This window comes from Diadema antillarum, unplaced genomic scaffold (assembly GCF_040938485.1).
Source record: "Diadema antillarum isolate AM-2024a unplaced genomic scaffold, OU_Dant_1.0 seq00000910_RagTag, whole genome shotgun sequence".
Lineage (NCBI taxonomy): Eukaryota > Metazoa > Echinodermata > Echinoidea > Diadematoida > Diadematidae > Diadema > Diadema antillarum.
In genome coordinates this window covers 988,821-1,015,449 of record NW_027271766.1, presented here as the reverse complement: position 1 = coordinate 1,015,449, position 26,629 = coordinate 988,821, and the positions used below count along the sequence as shown (strand labels likewise).

The window sequence follows — 26,629 nt, the reverse complement described above, 5'->3', positions numbered from 1 at the left end:
AAGAGATGTCACTATTAAAGCAAGGGTGATAGAGTTTGCGCGTACGCGAGTTGCAGGAACCGAAGAAGTTGATGGCGACTGTTATTTAATGTGCTATAGACTGTGTTCATATCAGCATAAGATTTCAATTAATGCAGCTCATATACTGTCCACTTCATACTCTACAAGTTATGAGTACATTATAAATATGTGTGTGTGCTTGTGTGTGTGTGTGTGTGTGTGTGTGTGCGTGTGTGTGTGTGTGTGTGAATATGGTATAATCAGGATATGTGTACAGGCATTATATACGGTGAGTTGCTCTCTCTCTATATATGTATATATATATATTTATATATAGATATATACTCGTTTTCCTAGTATTACGTTCATAATGTATATATATATGTTCATATAAGAAAACCAAAATTTTGTCAGTCACTGCTATAGACTCCCCTAATGCAAAGGGGTCAGAAATCGGATTAGATTCCCTCGGTTCATGAAGTGGGGCTGGGTGAATGTATAGGTGTGTGCCTGTGGGGACTAGGTGGATGTTTTAACAATACAGTATGCATCACAAATGGAAGTGATGGATAACGATTTTGGTGCTTGTGGCGACAATGCCAATGGGTGGTGTTACACCAGTTCTTCTGTATGAATAAAGCGCATTTTTCGTGTCGGTTGGACTTTAAAAGAAAAAAAACTTCACTGAAAAATGCGCAGACAGATTATAGACCCGAAATTATTCTCACGTCACTAATTGCCCCCTCTATCTAACTCTATTGTTTGCATCTCCGAAGGCAAGAATCTGAAAGTCGTTAGACATTAAAACGAGTACGCGAATGAACAAGGTATATACCTACTAGTATTTGTGAGTATATTGACGTCATTCCAACTGCAAAATCATAAACATCCAATATCATTTCACAGGGAAAACAATGTCTCAAGAAAGTAAGAATGGAACTCAAACAACCTCACGACATTCGTTTGACCGCTTTCACATTCAGTGCCACTTGTAGCATCATTATCTGTCTTCTTTTTTTTTTCCACGGAAGTTCATTAAATCCTACTGTGTCGCATTTTGATAGACCGACGGAGCACATGACAATAAAAGAATCGTCTTTGACGGAAGATTGACATCGACCGTGGCTCGATGACGGACCGAGTATTGACCGGGAGAGAAATAATGAGGAGCAAACCTTTATCATCCAGTGTCCTTATGATATGGGAGAATATCATCGAATCTGTGTTTCCAATCGAGAATACGATCACCGTCTTTATCACAAAATCACCATTGATTACAACTCCCCCTACTCATGGCAAATATGAGATAAGGGTTTCTTTACGCTGGCAGTGTAATATAAAAGAACTCAATCAATAGAAGACGCATCAAATTTGATGCATTTAATTGTATTTATGCAATGATAATAAATGTAAGTAAGAGACAAAGTAAAATATGTTACTTTGCTTGGTGATGTACTATGCTATGTTTTGCCAAATGTATAACAGAAACGATAATTGCGTATATGGCTCAAAACATTTTGTTCTTTGCGTCATTTCATAAAAGTATAATATTGTATGAGTATACTGGCTTTGTTTTCTTATGTTTGTCAAGGTGAAATGAACTTAAACTAACTATGGACCATCGCTTTCCGAGGAATTTTGTTTTCTTAAAGGAAAATTCCATAAGATAAGTCACCAATAAATTAAAGCACATATAAACGCGCTAGTCACAGGATTTCATTCCTAATCTACTAAGAGATGATATTATGTTTTTGTTTTTGTTTTTGTTTTTCGCTCTAGTGCTCACATTTAGCATGAAAATGGGAAGAGGGAAACCTCACAAACGCTATTTGACATCAAAATAACAAAGGTGACACGAAAGTAAGGACATGGCGGAGCCTAATTTTCTTCAGCATCCATATACCAGGTCACGTTTCGCCTTCATTAGAAAAGTGTGTCTCATCAAATCTTGTCAAATGTCATTTTGTCTGTGTATTGACCGTCTACCTCCTGGCAGCAGGGATAAGAGGGAATGAGAGAAAAACAGACAGACAGACCGACAGACAGTGAAAGATGGATGCAGAGGGAGAGAGAGAGGGGATTTCTTGCCGTGGCGTGGCGTAAGTTTTCATATTTTTCTGGGTGCCAACCTTTATCGCAAGCTATCAAAGCGGGTGTCACCATTCGGCGTATCTCGCTTCCGATGCTTTGGCAGAGGTGCGGTCTTTCTTGTGGATCAGATCTGAATCTCCCCATTAACGCCGAGAGGATAGCATTACCTTATGATATTGCTTCAGCCCCATTTCAGGTGTATACGCCAGGCCCTGTGGCGGTAATTTCACGTGCCTCCTCGCCCTGCTGAAAGTGATGTGAACAGCATTTAACTTTTTCCCCCTCGCAGGCAAGGAAATAAAAGACCATAATGTAAAAAGAAGAAAAAATTCTCGTGGACACCAAGAATGACCTTTTGGGGCATTCACTGGTCTCCCCGCCAAGGGTCTACATTCGTTATTACTCAGAATGTTGAAGGAAGAGTCTGAGTCCCTCGAAATCATTTCCATATTGCCATTTTCGCGGTCGAGTCACGTGGTTTGACGAGTAAATCGACCAAGTATCGTATCCAGAATCCCCTTGGCGTGCAAAGAACCCTGGATACAACCGTGTCAGATTAAAGAGGGGAGGACGGAATGCGGTCAGGACATGAGGCACGTACCCATCTACCAGTATTGTATCCCCAAATTTTACCGAAATCCACTTCGGTCTTGAAATTTTGGCTGTGGTGTACCTACACACAACCACCGCCTGGTCGTGTGTGGACTGCAATACTTGTATAGATGTGTGTCAAGTTAAGGTTTATCCCCACATTTAAGCCTGAGAGCTTTTATCGTTTTCTTCAGTCTTCATTGATAAAACGCTACCAGTTGCTGCTTCGTCTTCTATGAAGTTTCTTGAAGAAAATGTATTATCAAACCTATGTATCTTAAACATATAAAACAGGCTTCGTATATCTGGTCAGTAAGTGATTAATTTTGTTCAAGGAGTATGCCTGAAGTATCATTTGAAGCATTTTTAAACCAATCAAATGCTGTCATGATTGTAGGCCGATTCTGTATTATAAGACTTTGCCTATAACTATCACTGAGATCTCTTTGCTACCTATTTTCTCTTTGATAATGATTCACTTTGAATTAAAATGTATGTTTTAGGAAATTTCAACAATATGCTTTTGATTGCTGCAATCATATTGAAACTTTCTATGAATACAACCTGTTAACAAAGTGGTAAAAGAATTCAATTCTTTCAATGAAATTAAGCTTTTGAGGGATTTTTTCATACTATTGGAAATTTGTACTTCAAAAGTACAATACATTTGGATTAGAATATTACGTATGGCGATATCAAAATAAATTTAATACATCTTCTGCGATTCTAGTGGTTACAATAGACAAGAAAAAAGAATACCCGTGTGCATTACGCTGTTATTTAATGAATTTTCATCCAGAGCAATGGTTGAATTAATCCTTAATCTCAGCTTTGCCTCTCAAAAAAGATTGAATCACAGTGGGTGGAGTAAACACGATCATGAAGCCTCGCCAATACAGAGCAATAGTCCTAATGTCTTCATGCACAAGAGCGAATTATGAATTCTCCCATCGCTAAGATTGTGTATGATCCCTATAGCTGATGATGAGAATGTGATTTTAGAGTTACACCATAATAAATGTTTGCTTCAAGTAATGCCCGTAAAAAAAGGTCTAACATTGCTCAAGAGGGTCTCCGGCCTCTCCGCACCATATTTGTCGCGTTTAAAAAGGCACCGACATCGGAGTCAGGTGTCGCAATTTATGACACCTATACCTAAACATGTCCCAGTTATTCAGTGACGTCGAAGTGGGAATGGAGTCATTTTGTCATAACGTTTGTGTGAATGATGTATAAGTATGGAGCGCCAAGTATGATGTCATTTAGGTTTGGACCAATTTTGGAATTTGGGTATTAGTATTATTCATTGTTATATTAGTCTTCAATGCGTTGTATATGGTGTGATAGGCACTTCTGAAACAAATACATATCATAGTCATATAGACATCTATTCGTGCATACAGTATGTAAAGCCCTGGGTAGTGTTAGCAACAGCAGGCCTTTGTTTGTCCATGGTTTGTTTGTTTGTTTCTTGGGGGGGGGGGGGCAATTTAATAATTTTGAAATGGTTTGCAAAACCTGCAAACCATATGACAAACAGTCACAAGTTATGATTTAGTGACGTTTACATGAGCGTAGTGAGGTAAGATTTCCATAGGCTACTGAAACATTATTTATACATGTAGTATCTATCTTTCTATTACTTTTTTAAGTGTTTAATTTCACTCTGCTTCGAAAACTGTCAGTCAAAGCTAAAATTGCGATTATAGATAATACATTGTCCACAAAAATTATTACGTGTGCGCAGGCAAGAAATTGACTCAAAACGTCCCTCAGTACAGAATTCCCTGCGTTCTTTCTGAGGGGAAAAATCAAGGAAGTGTCAACAAGATTTCGATTCCCCCCCCCCCCCCCCCCCCCGCCAATTTTACCACCAGATTTAAATGTATACATACTGCTCACAGACACGTATTGCTGTTTTTCAATTACCGGGTTCCTCATAGATTCGCACAGATAAATACACCGAGTTTGAAATGAGCGCACACCCCTTCCACTAATACCCCGTGGTAAAATATTTAAAGCTTCAGCTTATGGGTCAATGAAGACTTTTTCTGCGAGGAGTTTTCATCCATTAAATATGCCTTGGATTCACGTGATCGTTTAAAGGAGCCTTTATTTTCACGTCCAAGCCGATTTTGTCATTGTTTATACATGGTCTCATTAAATCTAAGCAATTTGTTCTGTATCGTATATTTGTGTTATTTCTCTTACACCGTTACCACTCTCATGACATGAATTTGGCGTTCTCTCTACTGTACTTACTGTCACCTTTAAGTCCGCTCTCCTTTCAATATTGCAACAAAAAAAAATGAAAATAAAATTTGATTGTTATTTTTTTTCATTTCTGCACCATTTTCCTTCGTGTTTGTAAAATGACCGCGACCATTCTTTCAGATAAACTGACTCGTAGATATTTATTTTTTTTTATCAACAAGAGTATCATCCCCAGGCCAATTGGCCCAGATAATCCTTCTATTAGTGTCTTTGGTTCATAACAGCTACAAGTCTCGACTTAGCAGTCACGTAGAAGAATGTTAAATCTGCAAATTAATGATCGGGGTTTGGAGTCAAGTCATTTACAGCCCAAGGATGTGAGATTGATTCCCCATTGATTTGCCGGTACTGTTAATTACTGAAGATTTATGGCATAAACGATATGCATATATATGTACTTTATATGTATGTATATATATATATATATATATATATATATATATACATAAATTATACATATATATATTCATATTTATATATATATATACATGTATATATATACACATATTGGTGTTATTTAAAGCAAAAATCATACTTTCCGCTGAAGATGCGTATCCAATGTTATCCAATTAAGATTGAGGCTTTTGTCTAAAATCCAATAACAAGATGTAATCTACTAAGTCTGTCATTGCCAATTGAGAGCTGATGACGTTTGGAAACGATGTTAGTGTAAGAGTTGAGGCTACAATGAGAGACACTCAAGATATAACAACAACCACCGGTACAAGGAAAATTACCGAAACGCGAAAAAACGTAGTTTACTCTTAATCAACCATTTCCATCTATATTGAAGGATTTTTTTTTTACCATATGGATGCTGATCGTGTAGATAGTAAGGTGCACGCAGTTCTTCATTTTATTTATCTTTTATTCAGAAAGGCAAACCATTTAAATAGTCAAGTCAGTGAAAAAAAAAAACCCGGTATAATGAATAACACGTATGTACCACACAGTATAAGTACTGGTATTCCTCTTTGAAAGTTTTATGGCTATACTTCAATGCATCTGATCCTATATGGTAACAAAGAGTGACCTCACTGTAAAACAAGCCAAGAGAGCTGAGTGAACATACAGTTGATGATTGTCAAGCAATCACCACACTCGACCCAATGCTGACTAAAAACTCAACTCCATCCCTCAGTCACATGCACAGAAGAAAGTTTATTATTTTTTTATTGAAGAATCTCCCAAATGACTGGCTAGAAAAACCCAATATGCAATATGTTGATGTACATGAAGCTCTCATTGTTAAGTTGAAGAGTACAAAGAAAATACCCAGTCTTGCATACAATTTGCTGAATTCCAAACAAGTTCCTAATAAGCGTTATGAATATTGGGATATCTAGATTTTAGTACCAGTCAATCTCGATTGGGAAAAAGTACATGTGACAAATTTTACATTCGCTATTGATACTACGCTCGTTTAATTCAAAATTTTTTTATAAAACAATAGCCCTAAACGAATTTTTGTATAAGATTAAAAGAAAAGATTCCCCAAATTGCTCTTTTTGTGAAAACTTTGAAGAGACAATAATTCATTTATTTTGTGAATGTGAGAAGGTCACCCCGATTTGGGAAGTTTTACGAGGTACTAGTATATTAGTGCAAAAGCATGATTCTAATTTTAATTTTACTTATTTCAATAAGTTGTTAAGTGCATCATCTGAAAGGCCATATTTCATCTTAGTGGTAAAATATTTTACATTTATTTGTAAATTTGAAATACATACCAAATATTGATGAATTTAAATCATTTGTTCAAAAATAAAAAGAAATAGAATATCATTTGGCTAAGAAAAGGAATAAGCTTCCTATTCATTTTAGAAAATGGAGGTTTGATTTCTGATAGTAAAAATTTTGTTGATGGTCAGTGTACTTTTCAAGATTCTTGTTGCTAGTAACAGTACTTTGATATATATACTATCTCTCTATCAGTGCACTCAAAATGTAATACAGTGTATGTCATGTTCATAACTCATATGAATTTAAATAATTATGTGTCATATGGAGTCACCATGGAATGGTTTTTACCCTGATGTCTCCAAATGTTCTCCAAATTTCCCCAAATGTTTCTCTTGTCACCTTTCAAATTGTAGCCAATTAAGTGTAAATAATGTTATTTTGATTTTATTTAATGAAACATACAAATAGAAAAAAAGTTGGATGATAAAAAGATAAAAAATAAAAACTCACCTCCAAATCCCTAAGGTCCCCCCCCCCACCCCATCCTATCCCCAGTCCCACAGAACCACAACGTCATCAACATCAACATCAACATGCCGCATTATTGACTTTACACACTCCAAACAAGCCCACATTTTGGTGTCAAATTTGGGCAATTCCCCACGCGCTTACCCTTCCGTCTCACAAACACTCCCTTCCGCCACCAGGCGATAACCTCCATACGTGTTCCCATTGTGTGGCATGTCCATATTGACGTCACCAACGAGAGACTGCCATGATGTCTACATCGTCATGTCTTAAAAGAAAAAGTAAGCAGCTTGCTGTTCTCAATATTTTGTCTATGACCAAAAGGGAAAGAAAAGGAGCAGTCAGAGGTGCCTTTTCATCTGATATAAGACGGTAGACAGTCCTGATCTTAAGTCCATTGCATTTGCGTTTCTTCAGATTTAATCTTTTCCCACTCACAGGTTACCAGAAATTATATGTTTTGAGGTCGTTGAAGGCTGCGTGGGCAGTAAAAGAACTGATTGCAAACACTTAAGTGCAATGCCTAAGTCAATCAGTTAAAAGACTTTATAGATATATTATATATATATATATATATATATATATATATATATATATATATATATATATATATAATGTATTATATAAACTCTAATATGTTAATCAGAAATATTGATGTAAATGCGCAGTAGATTATAATTCTTTCCGGTTAAAGAATAAAACATTGTTGATTAGGATATTCATCATAATGACAAACGAGGTATAAAGAAGGAGAAAGAAAATATTAATTGATTTCATCTTCATAAGTAACACGGTGATCATGTTTCCCCTTTTCATTTCAAATACCAGCAGTGGTCGACATCAAGTCTACGGTGCCTAGGACACGTACAGTACGCATTTTCGTTACCTACGTTCTGACAAATGCTGTCACTGAATTGATAATTTCTTGGTAGCTTGTATATGTCCGTTATTTCGATTTGAGAATTTCCGGTCACGTTTAGACAGGGTCTGGGAGGATTTCATCTTATCATAACGACCTCACTTTCAGAATGTCAAAGACAAAAAATGAATCCCGCCTTGGGACTCACTGGGCACCATATTTCACTCGTCCACGTATGTCATTATTATAGAGTCTGCTATATGCTGCGGACACATGAAGTCAATTTGTAGTTTGCATTATTAGCATTCACCTTATCCTCTGACACATAAACACATTTCACTCATGTATGCATGATTATTAACACTGAAAAGAAACCGATATCAATTATAGGTGATGCTAGACCCGTCCTATGCCAAATGCCACTTACGATCTTCTTACAGCATGTTTGTAATAGCTCACATGTGTGTAATGTGTGTGAATATTTGCATCTATTTTCCTCTTTGGCTTCACGTTTCTCTCTGGTTATCGTTTATTTCTGTTTCATAAAGGACCTATCGAATACAAACTAGCAGTTATATGTTTCTTTCTTCCAACAAAATAACAAATCGCAAATTCTATGAAACCTTATTTTTGTTGCTGTTGTTGTTGTTGCTGCTGCTGTTGTTATGTTACTTCGAAGCCACAATACCTTCCAAACTCTATCCCCTGTCATATAAGCTGTATATTTGTCTTACTTTTGACAGGTCCGGTATGCTCTCCTGATATGAAATTCTCTATCTTGCTTAAAACTGCATTACGTGTATAATATATCACCTGTTATGTTCCAAATGTTAATGATTTGTGTTCAGTCTTGGCTCATGTGAATTTTTTTGGAAATGAATGTGAAATGAATCGGAATTAATTTCAAAATGTCACCAATGCTAGAAGTCGCTATCTCAAGAACGATTGGGTTTCCGAGATAGATATTCCACATCTCGGTCTCAGTCGAAAATGGCATCCTTTTTCACACTCACTACTCTCTCTCTCTCTCTCTCTCTCTCTCTCTCTCTCTCTCACACACACACACACACACACACTCACACACACATACATACAAACGAGGTCTGTCTTCAAAAAGAAGACTTGCAACTGTTGCTCTTTACCGTTGAAGCTGCACCTTCTCCCATTATACTAACAGGTTAAATAACCATCCCTGCCTGACTGTTGCTATGGTAACTGGAAAGTATTGTCCATGCAAGTGCTTAAAGGTTTTATGACATACAAATGTATGTTGATTTGTGTTGATTCATATCTAGAAACAATCCATATATTTCAATCAAGATTTCTTCTATTTTTTCCTCAGATTACTTGGATACGCCCACAAAAAAAAGGAATACCTTCCAAACCTCGATTCTGGTTGTGACCTCATCTGTCAACCATTGCTAAAGTACCGATATGTTTAACAAAAGACATGGAATGTACTTTCCCCTCGATTCAGCATAACATGCGTCTTTCTGTGACATTAATGTGAATAACAAAAGACATGGCGAGGGAACATGCAAGTTATGCTCGGTCTCGGGGAGAGTGCGTTCCAATGTCTTTTGTTTTAGTACGTTGGCAATGATTGACGGATGAAGTCACAACCAGAATCGTGTTAGGAAGCTTTTTTTTTTCTTTTTGGTTGGTGTATCCAAGTAATCTGAAGGAAAAATAGAAGAAAAATCATTTAAAAATATATGGAATGTGTCTAGATATTCGTTTCACCGCAAATGTACTTTGTATGTCATAAAACCTTTAAGATGCCTCAAGAAAGAGGACCACGTTGTGCAATGTCCAAGTCGCGGTTACCACGACGCCTTTAGAAATCACAGTCCTCATTAGTAAAGAGACACTGCAAAAAAAAAAAGAACTTTAGAAGGGACTTTTTCAACAACTTGGCATTCTATAGCATAGCTTCATTTAATGTTAACATTTCAACGCGGCCCATCCGCTCTCAACGGTGAAAATAGAAAATCACAAAGGAATAAAACAAAAATGATGTATACGTACGAGTGAATTCAGTGAGGGAGAGCACATCAACGACTTCTGAGGAAAGTCGAACAATCCATTCCGAAAGCTATGAATTTTTGAAGTTTTCTGTTCAGTCATCCATAGATGAGAAGCCTGTTACAGTTCGAGACGTCATGTATGGAAAACGACATCAAATAGATACAGAGAAAATTCCACAAAATTTCATTCTTTATGAAAAGTGGACATTGCCTCCACTTCTTTCGGACATATTGTTAATTATGATAATTATCCCCACTGCTTTAATGAAAGAGATAAGTCAAGTTTCCTTTCATTACACTATAAAAGTGAAATATGTTGCATTTTCTGTACGTTTTCTCTATATCGTTTCCTCACATCACGTTACAAAGTGCTGCAGTCTTTTCATCCAGCATGCAAAATCATAACTTTATAACAGATTGTCCGGTTTTCCTTAAAACCTCCATAATGTGTTCTAAGATATTGCTGCATTGCCTCAATTCACGTAATTTAGCTGGGTTTCGTTCTCCAATCTCCTCTAGACTTTATCTCGCCTAACTTGAATTTATATATTGTAGTTTGAATATAGGAAAGTGGAAGGATTCAAGGTTCTTTCTTCGTATAGTTTGAAGATTGAGGTTGGCACGAGTGTACTGAAGAAGCTGTTATTTTCGCGTACAGATATTTTCGGGAATGAGGAGATGACAGACATTTTCGCGAGATGTTGTTTTCGCGAATTGACACCGAAGGCTCTTGTAAGTTCGCTATTAGCTTAGCGCATGACGGCATTTTCGCGTGTTGTGAAATTCGCGGTCCAACTGTGATTCGCGAAATTCACGAAAATCAAACCCTCTCGAAAATACCGACAAAAGATCATACGTGACTCTGTTTGAGCTGTTGCAGTCTTCCAAGAAAGTCAATTCGCTTTTTGGAGACCTTAAGATACTGACTGCCACCTATAATATGAATATTTCAGATTCTGTAGTAGGAAAACAGCATGATAAAATATGTATAAAATGTACTCGTCCAACAGATATGCAAGACATATAGATTATACAATGTAGATGTAAGTGATTTACACATTCTACGCCGACTCTTACGATGTTTCAATATAGATAAGAGTCTTTTAAGAGCGACCATGACTTGATGAAAAGTGATAAGAGCTGATACTCGGGCTTCCATCTCATTAGCAATACAACGAAAGCACGAAGACAATATTCCTGGAATTATTTTTTTTTACTCTGACACAGCAATAGACTATAGAATACCAAAGAATGAAATGGATAAAAAGAAGAAAAAAAAAAACTATTCTCCCTCACCCTTCTCCCTCCGTTACACGTCAGAGGTCTTTAATGATAAGCACTATACTTATACGCATACAGATCATACTTATTTTTCATGGAGCGGTATCTAGCCAAAGCAAAAAGATAATGCCCTATTGCCTTTAAGATTTCTGGCCCTAAGCCAGGCCGTTCAAGCAGCTGGGTTACATCATCCTGACATAATATGTTTCGAGATGTTTATAAGAGACACGACAATATTGTGCTTATGCGTTGATTTTGCAGTTCATGTGGTTAACGTTTTGTTTAGAGAGGGAGAACAAAGTTTCGATCATACTGTGGGAGCAACTGTCCAATAGTATAAATGTCAAGCGCGATTATCGTGCAGGATCAGGTCTTTGTGAAATTTGTGCACTCTCAAATGTGGCCATGTTACACTGTTTTCCACGTGGCACCCCCAGCCTGCCTGCACACAGGACGCCCTAAAATTTCCGATGTATGGATGCTTTGGAAGGCCGGGGGTGGGGGGGGGGGGGGGGTCACGGAAAGAGCCCGTACATCGCTGTGAATTGGATTGATGTGGACTTTGGGAAATAGAGTAGGGTCAAACAAATAGAATGGAATGAATATCATTAAAATCAAACGTTCAATGAGAAGTTATGACAATTCAAAGTTTCACATGTTTTCTCAAAACATCGACGCCTGCCAGAAACAACTATGCAAATCGCCCAACAAATGTCTCAGCAATTGATAGTACAAAACTTTAAATAACTATCTTACAACTTTATTTTTTATCTATCGGTTTTTCGCTTTGTTTTGTTTCGTTTTGTTTTGGGGTTGAAAAATATCAGAAGAAGAACAGAATTGATGACACTAACGGGCAAGTTATGTGACATAATAACAGCAAGAATATCCCGGTTGTTTCCAGTCAACATGGATAATAGATTAGATCTAAGAATGAATGAGATTCAGGGCATTCAGAAATCATATACATCCTGCAAGTTACAATTTTTTCCTAAAAATAATACTGTAGTACAGTAAAGCATCACGCATGCCGTATTAAGTTGTCCGAAAACGTGACTGTGTGTATGAAGTGGTGGGAAAACGCAATAATCACAATAAGAGATATCCCTATATTCGGACAAAAAAAAAGTCATGCTCAATGCGATTCTTGAAGCTTAATACTGACCCCAGAGTAATAGTTAGCCTTAAAGAGGTAGCATTCACGTAACTGAGACTTTGAGGATCAATCCCAATTTTTTCCCCCTCAGTTTTCATCCGTGAGAGTGTGAGAGGAATAAGCATGCATGCTGTAAGGTGAGAACATGTCAACTGTTCTCCTCAAATGTTATTTCAATAAAGACCCAGGTCGTCTGATTGCAACTCCTGCCTGACGTAATTCTTCTTTGTTGACACTACACCCCTCTTAAAGAATAAGTAGGAACAAAGACGACCTTCCAAAAATTAAGCTCCATTATGATTGACAGAATTTCCTTTATCTTGCCCCTAAAGTTCCCAAATGAAAAATACAGGACAACTATCCAATCATAAACCACGAAATGGAGCTCTTGTGTCGCCGATTACTGATTATACAAGTCTCTGTCCTACGTCCTAATTGTCACTCGATCTTTCCTCTGCACGAACACCTGAATTTAGGTTCATTGAAAAGACACGTTCCGGTGAGATATATATATGTCTTTTTCCCTTGCTCCCAGAGGCTTTAAAGACCTCCAGGACATTCATCAACAGGCAGCCATCTTCCCAAAACCAAGTGACAGTTTTAGCGAACATTCCCGCGTCATATTACGCAAAGCGCTGGGTTTATGAGGCGATAAAGTTCCGCTGTAAAATAAAGACAGATTCGAGAGAGACTGTGCTATACAACGCTGATTATAATCAAGACGGGAAAACGCAGGGGTACAGGATGGGTTCGAGACACAAACTTAGATGTTGGGGTAATAATACTTATTATTAAGAATCACAAACCTTTAACAATAAATAACAAAAGATAGTAAAGAAGAAATATGTGCAGACGCTAGTGAATAGTACCTGTTTTATACATATGTGAATGGAGGGAATGCAGCAATATTAGTATAGAATACATCCGCGAAGTGTGAGGAAAATCGAAAACAAAATCAGTTTAAAAGTTATGCACTTTTAAGTTTCGATGCAGCAATAGATTAATGAGAAGATTACACCTATGGACACTGTTTTAAAGACGATCAAAAGAAATTTCAACATAATCATTCTAACTTTTCTAGAATACGAGTACATAACGATCACTTCACTTAACTCTATTAGAACACTGGGAGAATAACATACCATTCATCAAAGTTCACATATGTCAATAACAAGTGAGGGAATGTGTACTTTTCAAATACAAGGTTTTTTTAAAAGGAATTTTCTTTATATTTTCTTCTTATTGTTGTACATTCGTAACGTCACAAACTGCGCAAGTATTCACATCCAGCAATAGCTTTTCCGAAACTTTAAAAATTCATAATTTTTCAACAGATCATTCGGTTTTCTTCAAACTTTCCTGATGTGGTCTACTAGTGTTGCTGCATTCACTCAATTCACATGCATAATTAGGCTTCATTCCCTCCAAATAACCTTACTGTCGGAAAATACAAACCGTTATATCCCTTCTATATGTTTTTTATTAAGATGCCACCTTTATAAAGTATGACGTCACTTCTCAGTTCTGTAATACAGGGAGGTTACGAATGTTACAAACAAGTATATTAAAACCCCGTAGGAGTACCAATCTCTCAAACGTGGAAACAGATAGGTAACCGCAAGAAAGTACATTTCAATGGTTTTAAAGGGATCGTACAGGTTTGGTTGAGACCTAATTTCAGGTTTCTAACATTTTTTTGGTGAGATAATGAGAAACCTCGTATGAAATATGAAAGAGCATGTAATTCTATGAGGAATTCAACGTTTATTTGATGAAAATTGGTTTTGAAATGGCCGAGATGTCCAAAAAAGAGCGATTCTAATAAAGTGTGGGACCCACACATTACGATCGCTTTGTTTTACTTTGTTTCTGGATGTTTCAGTCATTCCAAACCCGATTTTCATCAAATAAACTTTGAATTCCTCTTTAAATGGTATGCTCTGTACTATTTCATAAGTGTTTTCTTGGTATCTCGCAAAAAGTTAAAAGCCCAATTCTCATCTCCACCAATACTGTACTATCCCTTTAAGTTGTCACGGTTTGTTGTCAGTGACCTGTCACCATGACAACGGGGAAAAAGAAGAAGGCGAAGCTAGGACGGATGTTGTTGTTGTTGTTGTTGTTGTTGTTGTTGTTGTTGTTGTTGTGTGTGATCATGTGATGCGTAGTCTCTGCCAGGTCTTTATTGCATTTATTGATCTCCGTCCCCTTGCCCTCTCTCCCACAAGCCTTTTGATAGATTCCCACAGTTCATTATTTAGTAATAAAGATATAATTGGACGTCAACAGCTCAAGTGGCCCGGACACTTATTGCTCGATTGACGCTATGAGGTCCATGGGTTTATTCCTTTTCTCAAAATACAAAGGTCACAACTTTTGATAAGATATTAGTGTCTGGATTCAGAGCTCATAGGCGTCTTCGCTATAATAGGGCAATCTAGAAATTCAGAGGAAATCAAATCAACCATGAGATTAGATTTTTCATCTGAAACGAAGCCATTTCGCTTTTCCTATGTGGTTTGGCTATTTCTTCCTCTTTCTCTCTCTAATAACTTCTAAAGCTGAGACTTCAGAGGTATTATAAAAAATATTTGATATGCTGAAATGGAAACAAATACAGAAGTGCAAAAACATGTTGCCTGTCATCAGGGCAGACTCTCCAAAAGCAATTGAAAACTCATTTATTTCGTTTAGCCTACAACTGTCAGTATTATCACGAGTACACTAGAACTTTTCCGTTAGGTCCAATGGTTTCATTTGATTTGTTATGTCGCATGAACACATCTGTAGCTGTATTCAAACTGTTTTTCAAATGTTGATATTCATATTCGCTTCGAGAAATTATTTCTTTGTTATAAAAACGTATTAATGTTACCACCAGTATTATGATACGGTAAAGAAAAAAGAAATTTATTTGAATATTTGCATAGACAGTCAGTCCCCTGGGCGTTCTACAGCCTCGTCTGTAACAGAAATCAAATCATGACGATGATGATAATGATTATGATAAAGATAAAGGTAACGATGGTGTGTCTTTTTATATGTTTTCCTAGGCTGTCATCACTACCAAGCACCAGTTTATGATGACAGACTCCTGTATTTGTTTTCTTCTTCTTTTTTCAGTATAGCTGGAAATTAGTGCGCTGTTGACTTTCTTTGATTTCATCGTATTTGTTGAAATACATTAAAGATCATCATAATTGTTATATTATTAGTCTATAATGTTCTTTTTGTTCAAAATACACGTCATTATGTACCGTAAATTATGTATGAGTTTAATGAAAAAAAATCAAACTGAAAATGAAACTGATACCAGTAAACGGTATGATGCTGTTGATAATTAGAGCGATGACAATAGTAGCGATAACATAAGGAAGAGAAGGTGGCCTTTGATGCCTCGGTGTTAATAACGAAATTCGGAATCACGATGACGATATAGGGCAATCATCTTTAATGTCATCGTTATTATGAATATTAACTACGATCATTGCCATTGTCTAAACAATCTGAAAAATGTCCACTTACCTAAAATGCTATTTGCTTGTTAATTTAGCTTACTATCTCTCATGCACCAATTAGAAGACGAAGAGATTTGCAAGAAGTATGAAACGTAATCTGAAGACAGAATTACATCAGCAGTTACCATGGCTACAGGCGAAGACGTAAAAGCAGAGGAGGTTTCCAGAACGGATCTGTATCGTCCACGGTCATCATTCATGTCGCTGTCGTCGTCGTTTGTTTGTTTGTTTTTTTAAGTACAGAATATTCAATGGCTATCAGGTAATTTCTTTCTCTTCATATGGCACTCAACAGCCCATCATATGATGACTGATTAAAGTCATTTTTAATATCTCAGGTTCTTACTTAGTTGGTTTGCATTGTGCCTTTGGGTACAAAATGTGTTAAATACAGATTTTTAACCTTTCTATTTCTTTTCATCCCAAAATGATTCACTTGCGAGAAACTTTTGGCGAGCTTCTCTCTTTGCTTGATTGCCATTTGCGGATGCAGAGTACATCCGACGCCTTAAGACCGGTTCATGCCTAGCGCAGCCCATCTTATGATTAAACCCCTCCCAAACGCCCTCGCTCGGACCAGCCTTAAGCATGCTAAGTGATAATCGGCCGATCTCTACCTCGCCGTTATCGCATGTCCCGCCACGAAAGCGTCTGTTCCAATATCCGCCCGAATAGAATTATCCATTACGACGAATTAAGACCGTCGGCAACCAATCATCGGGCGAATTCATGGCCATGTAGCCCATGCGGTGCAAGTGAACGATAGCGTAAGTCTTTGTTAAAGAATTAAACAAAAGAAGAAAAAATACAGAAATTGACACTTTGCTGTGGCGTCTTGCAGTTCATAAAAATTAGGCTTATGACGTCGTAATTGCTGTTGTATATAGCTGCTCCCAAAACCTGTTGCAGCTATTTACATAGTTAAGAGAAACAAAGGCCGACAAGTGAGAAGACAAAATGTCAAGTCTAATTCCATAATGGCTTGATCAACGTTGGAGTAACAATATTCCATGGTTTTAAAACTGTCAGTTACACTCATTCATATAATTTGACGGTTGACATTGGGATAAGGTAAAAAAAAAATTTATGTCCACATCATTTACACGTCGAGGTAAAATGCATCAACACAAATCAATCTGATGTTTGTTTTGTTTTTTATTTCTACTTAATAACTATATCTCTTTAAGGGGGGAGGTCAATCGAGAACGTGCTTATCCATTTCGCGACTCCTCTTGTTTGTTTGAAATCTTATTAATATGAAATAAAGTAAATAAACAATGGAATGTCGGGTATTTTTCAAATTACTTTTCCTCGATTGTATATAGTTTCTTCTAATCCTATCATACCACATGAAGACATTAAGGAGTTTCTTGAAAAAGTACTACTTCCAACTTTTTGATAATAGCCATCTTTAGAGTTATAATTGTCTATCTTAGGCAATGACGGTATCCTTCCGCGGCATGTATTCACTAAGCCCAGTTTAACATCTTCAGTTGTCGTCGTCATTCAACAATACATCGTAGTTTAGTCAAGTTTCATAACGGACCAAAAAAAAAAAAAAACACAATCTGCAAAAAAAAAAAGAAAACAGAAGAAAGAAAGAAATGCAGCTCATCGAAGAACTGTGAGGCAGCAAACCGATTAACCAACTAAACTTTGACAATTAATAAATAGATACCCTCAAAACCTATATGCAGCTACAACTCTTTCAAGATGAAGTCATAATCAGTCGATTAGTCGCTTTTGCAATGACAGTGTGTTAAAAACAATAATACCTTTGCTGTTACACTTCGATTTAGACGATCCTGTGTTTGTTTGGATTTTTATGTTACACTGTAGTTTAACAATCAAACCACCGTTAGTCACTCATTTCGAAAAAGTATAATGGCTGCTTTGCTGACTCAACGATTCAACGAGTTCTTATTCATGTTTAATTCCCAGATCACAGAATGATCTGGTCAATGAAAGTAGAGAATTCAAATTTCTACCAAAACAGTTTTACCTATTTCGTAATACTCGTAGTTCGGAGTGAGTAAACTTCTGTTCAGCGTTTCAGTATTTGTGTGAACACACTAAATACTTTTATAAAATGGGTTCAAGAATGTAGCCAATAGGAAGCGCTGAAATGAGTCACGTGTGCTTTGGTTATTCTAGTCCCATCGCACTGCGTGTTAAATCCTATTGCCGATCGTCTGTGCGCGCGGCGGCTCCTTTGAATTGCATGCATACAGTACGCGCTGTCAATCCTGTAAACAACTTCTAGTTCGGGCTGCCGGCCGGCCGGCCTTTCTTCCCTTGTACATAACATGTGTGGCGTACGTATACTCTTATACGTACACTTTGTACAGTACAGTAGACCAAGCGTTGTGGGACCGGACGCGTACATGGAGTCACCTTGAAGGGCAAATCCAACGATTTAGCAGGTTAATTCTCACGCCGTTTTCAGAGTATGTTGTCTAGTAGGCCTATATGAGGAGTCTATATCAAGTCTTTAAGGTAAAGGGTGCATATTCTATGTAAAATAAGTAAGTTTTCATGCGGGAACTTAAGTGTCCGGAAACCCAACCCCCCATCATACTTATGCTGTATGTGCGGGATTTCCGAGTGCGACGTGCGTTTAATGTTTGGGACGAACATCTTCGGACGTCTTGACCCACAAAGGTACGTGAAAAACGCTGAAAAATGCTGTTAGTTTTCGAATTTTCGACCCATTTTATAAAACAAATGATGCACAGGATTATTTCGTGGCGTTAGTGGAGGCGTAGCTCACTCTCGGGTATTTACAATGTAGTGCATGTTTCACAATTGTAAATACCCTTGAGTGCGCTATACGCCTCCACTAACGCACTCTATCCTGTGCATCATTTGTATAATATTACTTAGGTTTAACTATTTCCATATGATGTTAAAAACTAATATTCCGATTATCCCTACGGAATTTAAACATTTACTCTTGATAATTTTCGTATTCATGTAATGCTTATAGGTTTTTTTTTTTTTATTTACTCTTAAAAAGGGGGGAAAACATGTGGCCCATATTTGCTCTTTGTTTTCCAGGTTGTGTCCCGGGGATTGATAATAACTTTCCCGTGAACCTTTTAAAGTCATTGCTAATAGCAGATGAACATTCCCTGCGATATTTCGATTTTAGAGCACTTGTGTTTTTTCCTTTAAGGTTATTTCATGGAATATTTCCAGTTTAACATTTGTCATGTTTTATATTATATATATAAATATATAAGAGCTTGCTTCCAAAAGGCGCGAAATCCAGTAAAAAAGATGGATTTAGCGCCTTTTGGAAGCAAGCATTTCATATATATATATATATATATATATATATATATATATTAATCCACGCGCTTTTTAGAGAAGATGAAATATTTGTCAAAGCCGTCAGTGATATCTGATGAATTATTCCAATGTCTTACCATTTATAATCAATACAAACACCGGGTCCTTTTGTATTCTAAATCAACCAGTGTTACGCAAGATAGTAGCAAAAAAGTTTGTCTATTAGGCTGGTTTAAGCTATTAACAATTATCAAGTCAAACAAATATTTTGATATTTTCTCATGCAAAATATTATTAGGAATTAAAAAGAACTTTTTATTATAGGGGTGCCGTGCGATATAACAATCTCCCTCGTAATTTAAAAGCTGTTTGTAGTCCTGTCTCTTTTTCTAGTAAGTTTATGTCATTTGTTCCAGATTTGTTATAATCCCTCCATAGTATAAGTTTATTTTCTTTGTAGCTCAGCCAATATACTCTTTTCTATTGTCAATGATATATATATTTTTACAGATTGAATATCTTTATCCCTATATCAATTTCATGTTAAGACCCCATGGAAGAACAGCCATGTCTTCGTAGACAGAGCTGAATGGGCGATCCTACTGTACAAATTTATTGCTTGTTTTGTTTTTTCTCTTGCTTTCTTCCCTTTTCCTTATGATGTATTTCCATTTTTTTAAAGTATATATTCTTCTGTTGATTATAATCCTATGTTTGTATATTGCCTGTCATACTTTTACTGTACTCTTTTTTGCATGAATTTATGGTGAATAAATCAAAACAAATCAAATCAAATTATGGAAAAGAGAGTCGTCAGTCAATTAATTATGATTCATGTGGTATATTAGGCCTTTGTATAACATACTTTCACAAAAAAAAAATATTGAATTTTTTGGTCAGAATCCAAGTACATGACTGAAGTAAATGGATAGGTTACACAAGATAGTCATACTGGCAATATACGAATGCGCATACTTGATTTGTACGCCAAGAGTCGCTGTTTTGTGAGTTCTTTTGCACCCCGGTATTTCTTTTCTCTCCTCGGTACTTCAGCAAAATCAAAAAAAAATAAATAAAAAATACAGTACATAATACTATACAATGACTATATAACAGCGTTGAAATAGAAAAACGCCGGTGTCAAACACTCATTAACATCCCAATTTCAGTTCCAGTATATGTTGACAATGCATATTAATCACTTTATTCCGACGATAATCCTCATTTTGTTATAACTGTTAAAAAAGCTAACCTCTTTAATACGTTAAATAATTTTATATATTTTATTCATTTATTTACTGATTTATTCGTATATAAGACTAATCAGCTGTATTGAATATGAATGATAATTAAAATACATAAGGTATTTTAAGCATATATGAAATAATAGCTTTTAAAATTCTATATACACACAACATAAATGCAAATTTGGATACAATGCTTGATTAATGAACTCAACATTATTGAGCCAACATAGTTAGTGCGTCAACTTGTGTCTTTTACTGTCTTTTTTTATGGTCTCTTTACCCTTTTACGATATGTCCATCCAGCGTCATGTTCATTCCGTTACCAATGATCAGATTTGATTTGTATACCAACACTGTATGCTCTCCCGTTTGCTTCAAGGTTTCCTCCAGAGCAGGATCCGGAAGAAAGAAAATGAATTCTTAATAAGAGGAATGCTGTCTATTCGATTTGAGTAATAAATATGCACTTCCGATCTGAGTAATAAATATGCACTTTCTTTGAACTTTCCTTTGTCGTGTTTCAGTTTATCCTCGCGTATGCCAAGCTGGTTTTGTTACTTTTTGTTACTAGGATAAGTAAAATATATTTCAAAAATTACTTATTGCCATTTTATTGTTGAACGATTTGGAAATTGATATTCTACAATTATACTATAATCACATTACTCTCACAAGATTATGATTTGTAAAAGCTTTTAGTGTATATCGTGTCCCTCCTGTAGGCATTCATGGTACAATCGCTGTTTCTCATCTCTGCCATGTCATAATTGAGTCTTTCGCAAACACCAAATGCCTGAGTTTGATTTGCTGATAGGAGACCTAATATCTGCGATTTTGTATACGCATAAAAGCAAACTTGCTTTAAATGATTTTTTTTCTTTTAATCTAAACAAAAACGAAAATAGGTTTCTTCCAAGTGATTTATCAACGGTGTCTCCTGCTAACGATTTATTGTCAACAGGGAAGATATTCATGTTTTACATAATATTATAAGGTGATATCAGATTACATGTAGCAAGAGTAGTGTGGTATACGCATTAGTGTTGATAGTGTGCAGGTAAACAGAGGCTCCAACCCCAAGCACCTTCTGATCTGGAGATTCTCCCGCCCGAAACCCCTAGCAAACGGGAGACTCCAAGTTGATGTGTGAGAAGCGCGAAGTTCCTAGGGTTCTAGATGTTCTCTGGTGCTATCTATAAAGGCTTATTTTTTCAACATACGATAGCATTAAGTAAGAAATCCTTTCCACCGGGAGACACAGAGCCAGGGCGGGAGAAATCAAATCTCAAACGGGAGAACGGGAGATTTTGCAAAAATGGGCTTTCAGCGGGAGATCTCCCGTCGAAAACGGGAGAGTTGGAGTCTCTGGGTAAAGCTGATAGCATCTGTTTCCTGTAGTAAACACACACACCCAACACACACACACACACACACACACACACACACACACACACACAGAGTAATGCACGTACACGTACACACACATTTTGTGCAGTCGTTATGAATGCGTCACATACAAAAACAAAAACAAGACCAGTTGTTACAATACCATTATGCTCTGTGAGCGCATTTCGCAATACGATATGATATATAGCTTACAGTTATACATCGTGTAACGTATAAGCATAACATTTTGGTGAAGTGTATAAATTTCCATTTCTTAACAATATATGCACTCCAAGTCGATTATTCAGTCATTCCGTAATTCTCGATAGACGTATTGTTGTTCATCTTATAAACCACACAGATCTGATACTTTTTTAAGAAGCGTATGTGGTATATCAGTTCCTTTTGTCTGTCATTAATTTTCCGAGATGTCAGAGTTCGTAAAAGCAATTCCAATTCCTCGATCTATCTACTCGAAGTAGCCTCGAACAGATCATCTTCAGCCGTCCTACTGTCTGTATTCAGTTAACACACACATTCAGTTTTGATTAATCTCTCATTATTTGGGATGAATAACAGCTCGAATGCTACGCACTGGAGTACTTAGTAGACCTCTAAAGCATGTGCATTTCGATTTAGGCACAATTTAAAAACGCAGCGCCAAATATTATCAAAAAATTAACTTACAAAGTTACAGAAACAATTTCAACTATCAAATATCTGAAATATCGGGAAATCATGGCAAAACGTTATCCTCTCACGATTTAACTTCTGTCAGGATTTTGTCTAATGACAATATTTTTGTAAGACACACAAAACAATTATTTTGATACATGTATTTGATTTTCAGAATCTTCACAGTGCTGTCATCAATAACAGCCATCATTCTTGGATTCTTTTTAGAATATTTTGAACTTCTCCTTCTCTTTCCTCTTTTTATACATTAACTTAAAATAGGTACTCTCGTCCATTGTTCGAAATGTCATCTAGAAATTTACCAAGTTTTTGTCAGATCTTTTTGCGGTTTAAGCAATTGATATCAAGATGAGCTTAACAAGGTGTCATGTCAAGGGGCAATATTTATATATATATATATATATATATATATATATATATATATATATATTTGTTTTTTTACGATGACCTTTTTGACATACAAAAACTTACAATTTTCTCTCTATGACGTTCATCTTCCGAAGGTTCCCACGCAAAAAAAAAACGAAAAAAAAAACACCTCTGCAATGTGTTTAAAATAGATATAAGTCCACACACACCAAAATTCATATTTTCATTCACGCCTATTTTCTGATGTACACACATCTAACATTTTCTAAAAAGTATGAATATATCAACGGCACTGTGAACCTCGCTATTCGTCATTCATGCTTTCACTGCCGAGTCTGCCTAGCGTGTCCAGAGAAGATAAATCAACGAAGTGAAAACGTCCTTACCCCGTCTCCTATCGGTGCTAATCTGCCCGCAATGGGAAACTCGAGGGTTCAAATTTCTCCGCCACCAATGGGTTCTTAAGAGGCCGCATCTCCCGCCCACTCCCTGAGCCCTTGAGGTAATGGCGGTTTAGTGGTATCGCGGCCGTCCGCCTTCAATAGCCACCCGTAAAGCTGGCACCGTGTGACAAGAGCCGTACACATCCACAAAGATTTCTTCTCTTTTTTTTTTTGTCGGCGGCAGATCTTCTTTCATACAGTGACATTACAGCCAACACCCCACCCTAGACCCTTACTACACATTTTCTCCGCCCCCTTTAGCATTTTCTCAATCCGATACAGAAATCGAGTGAGTATGGCGTTTTTCTCTTGTTTTTGTAAACTATAGTCATACGGTCAAACCGACCAGCACGGATATAGTTACATGCAGAAGAAGCATTAGTCATGTCTTTGGGTTTATACAACAGGTAGCAAACTCCGCGGGAGCACATCCAATAACACAACATGAGATGGATAACCGAATAAGCTGGAATGCCAAACTCGCAGTAACAACAATATAGTATATCCCTCAATAGAAAGAAAAAAATTCCGGAAATATGCCAAATTCGCATCAATAACAATAATTCTGATGGTAAATTCCTCAAATAAGGACAGGAATATCCCAATTGGAAGAAATACTATCTGTTGTTAGTAGCGTTAGTAAAATGAAATGAACATTTATTGGTATTTACTAGCATTGGTGAAATGGACAAAACAAAAGCCAGCTGATGCTGTGAAAAACTACATTTTTATCTTATCCATCAGTACCATCAAGTTCATAATGCAGGATTGGGAAGGAAAAATGACAGTAGTTAGATGGTAAAGAAGAGTATTGGAAAGTTCTTTGGATGCGAGGGGGGGGGGGGGGTGGAGAAATGCCTGTGCCACACTCGACCCACATAAGACCACTGATCAATCGGTAGAATTTTCCGGTACTGCCAAATCCAAATCCTCTGGGCATTTTCCTCAACTGCAAGTATACTAGTAAGCTATTTTCACCCCTCAGCGCGGAACTCATAAGGCACTCTCACAGAGTGACTAACACTGCGCTCATGATTTTTTTTTGACGTGATCCAGATTCGTAGCTCGTTACGAAGAAAATTTCAAAATTCAACTTTTTCACTGATTTCAGATCCGCTACCCTGTGCACACCCACCTCGGTAAAGAAAAAACATCTCGGCTACTCTCACCTGTTCGTGACGCGAAAGCGTTAATAAAACAATGATCAAATTTCATATTCTATCATCATTATTAATCAATTGCAACATGTCAGAGTTCGTTGTTGCAGGAATAAGCTAAAAACGAGGTACCATACTAATATGTGCTACTAATGTAGACAGCGGAATGGATTTGCCACAATGATGTACAGAAATTGTATGATCCCAAACACTTTCTTGATTGCCAGAATGTGTGTGATCGTTTCACAGCTTTTGTATCAAATGATTTCAAGAGGGTTTGTCTGTTTCTACAATATTAGCCATTTTCGGCATTTGTGACGTTGGAGCTGGGAGGGGAAAAAAGCTTGCAGAGCAAATGTGATACACTGAAAAAAAAAATCAATTTGCGTTTGTTGGTCAGAAGTTTAGTTGTGTTAACCTGTTCCATACTGAATTCTGAAATCCCTATATACATAATACACCGGCCATCAGGTTCCCGTATGGAACGGATTCATTCAAATTTCACCCAAGACGAAAATCCTGTTTGACAACTGGTGGAGTCAATTGGGAATTAGTCTGTAAACAAGAAATTGCTTTCATTAATTACTATCAATTGACGCTCAAAAATAAGATAAACAAAGCGTCGCGTTTAACGATGCTTAAGTCCATGATACAAAAAAGAAATGTAGTTTAGACACCCCCGTTTGCTGCATGTATCAGAATAACATTTCGTTGCGTTAAATCGAGTTAATTTCTCTACGAGAGCCAGACTAAACATTAATTCCACAATCCCAATGTCAGAGCTCCCTAAAAATTCCTTTGTAACAGATATTTAGTACAAAGGAGTATTACACTATCAAGAAATGGATGATAAATCATGGAATGTAAAAATGGCAGACAGGGAGACAGAATTTTTGTATCCTTTTTTACTGCGTCAGGTGTGTCTGTGAAAGCGTGGGAAGTGATAGCACAACTGATATATAACACACAGTAATATAAAGAGAAAATTTGCCTTTCTGAAAAAATAAATAACATGAACTACTTCACACAAAAAAGTCCATTGTCATCATATTCAAACTGTTTATGAATTGGTCATAAAGGCAAGATGCTAATCTTTGCATCTTCTAAGTGACATGCGTACACTGATAAATTTAGATCTTAGAGGGGAAAAAAGAATACTTACCTGAAATTTGTGACGTTATTTCGGAGGTGAAAGGCGAATGGATGGTTGTGTTCTTGTTCTTGTCCTTGTGAGAAGTGTTCTGCCAGCAGATTCTAAACTTGTTGATAAATACCACCAACTTCAAGATGTCGATGTAACAGTCCTCTTTTGTCGTTGTTGTTCTTGCTGTTATTTCTTGTATTCAAATCCTTCGCGGTTTAGCTGGAGCCGCAGTCGTTACTGCCCGTTCACGTCTATTTCCCGAAATGTCCTCCCACTCCTCCAAGTCTGGCGTTTTATACAGCCATTCAACCAACCTGTGATAGCGGCTGGGTTGTCATGGCGACCTGCAGACCAGCCCGCTCGTAATTCATCCTCATTCATCCTCCTGCGCATACGCCATGGCGCCAAATTTCGTTTCACGAAGCAGCTGCGGATTCAGTTGGCGCACGTGTTTACAGTTTTTATTATCGCTATGACATTATGACATCATAACTTTTCACAAGCCATTATCTCAAACGTCTGACACTGTATTTGCTTACCATGACAAAAAGTTTTCCTTTTTTTCTATCCTTGGCATTACGACATGTAACGTCATTCCTGCTCGACGCACACCGACTACTATACGACGGGAACGCCCACAAAATCGGTGATTGGTTAAACACCTTCCAATGCTGACGAGTTTAAGTATACGCTTGCTGTTGGTAACATGTCCATTCCCCTTGCAAGGAATGACGAAGACTGAACAGATATCTTTTGCTGCATAATCATCGAACTTATTTCAAAAATAGTAAAAACCTCTGCTTTATGTCACAAGTCCAAAGGTCGTATATTAATTGTGTGTCTTTTTGTTTGTGTGATCATCATCTATACCACTTCTTACTAGTGGCC

General features: G+C 36.9%; 1 protein-coding gene across 1 annotated transcript in view; it reads right to left on the bottom strand.

Annotated features, from left to right (window-relative positions):
- Window positions 1–25,985, bottom strand: part of LOC139741231 (uncharacterized) — a 39,507-nt gene extending 13,522 nt beyond the window's left edge. The window contains exon 1 of the mRNA XM_071651826.1: window positions 25,760–25,985. The gene's annotated coding sequence lies outside the window, so the exon portion shown is untranslated. The remainder of the gene's footprint in view (window positions 1–25,759) is intronic.
- Between the last annotated feature and the right edge of the window lie 644 nt (window positions 25,986–26,629).